The sequence below is a fragment of the Anneissia japonica genome, unplaced genomic scaffold (assembly GCF_011630105.1).
Source record: "Anneissia japonica isolate Jap-2015-1 unplaced genomic scaffold, ASM1163010v1 scaffold1665_len535045_cov187, whole genome shotgun sequence".
Classification (NCBI taxonomy): domain Eukaryota; kingdom Metazoa; phylum Echinodermata; class Crinoidea; order Comatulida; family Comatulidae; genus Anneissia; species Anneissia japonica.
In genome coordinates this window covers 149634-151180 of record NW_022727261.1, presented here as the reverse complement: position 1 = coordinate 151180, position 1547 = coordinate 149634, and positions in this window count along the sequence as shown.

Genomic DNA, 1547 nt, shown 5'->3' with positions numbered 1-1547 from the left:
TATATATATAGAGGAGCTCAGAAGTATCCATAGGGTGAATCTAAATGAAGAGGGTTAAAAACCGTACCATATAAATATATATATATATATATATAATATATATATATATATAGACCTATATATATAATATAATATACATTATCAAAGTTACATTATACAGTTCCATGTTCCATCATGTCCTTATTAAACACTGCATATGTACCTTTGATAATGTATATTATATTTATTCATCAGTGTTAACGGCTAACTTCCTTCAATATCATATACAATATACGACAGTATTTATTTATAGCCGTTTCTCCAGATAATTTATCTGGCCGAACGCCCTCTTGAATCGCACCATTGTGTAATACAATGTTCCCGACGGTTATTTGGACCTGTTCAACCATGAAGCCTTCGTGGTTATGACGCTCGCCTTGTCAGCGAAAGGTCGCAAGTTCGAATCCCGTCGGAGGCATTTTATTACACAATGACTTTTATGGGACTTTATTCGTTATAAAGCTACAAGGTAGCCTACGATGTTCCATCATGTCCTTATTAAACACTGTATATGTACCTTTATTCAGCAGTGTTAACGGCTAATTTCCTTCAATATTATATATATATATATATATATATATTTTATGTGTTGCTGTCTCTTATACACATCTAGATGTGTATAAGAGACAGAATATATCACTGTAGCTTTAACGTTTGCTCCACTATCTGTGAGCCCTCAAGTTGTATGAAAGGAGAGAGACTAGTGGTCTTATTGATATCGTACAAGCCGCTGTGGTATGACTCGCCAATATAGCGACAGATTGCGGGTTCGATTCAACAGACCTCTTTATTCATACAACTAATAATATATATATATATATACATATATATTTTGTTTATTTATTTATGTATACAATAGTTTGTATGTATGCGTGTGTACTTCGTCGACTTATCAACATTCTTGCGAGTAACGATTATATAAGTAGGTCTTTAATGATGGCACGTGGAGCGTTTATAATCTTTTTTTTTTTTATTGTTCTATTGATTACTGATATGATTCATCAGCACTGTGCATACGGTTGCTCTGGAGATTTTTGAACTATTCCAACATTCAATAATATGTTCCATACGCAGTAACTGGATAAACACGCTTGATTCGAAATAATCTTTTATTTTATCATTGATGTTCGAAACAAATCTCGTATTTATAATTTAGGCAATACTTCTTGAATATGCTAATTGAAGTTGCGGAGTCTTCAGTGTTGCTTGAGGCCGCGTCTTTAAAAATATTGGCTCTAGTTTTGAGTTGTCTTTTCAATAAAACAACTGTTGTGTGTGTCGTGGTTCTAACAGTGATACACAATTCATATATTGATTTATTGAAGTGTATATATATATATATATATATATATATATATAATGTGTGTAGGTTCCACGTATGTCTTGATAATATAAAATAGGTATATATAATAAATATATAGCCTATATATACTTTATACAATCCTACTTATTTTATATATATGTATGTATATATATATATATATATGTATATACATACGTTTTTGTCA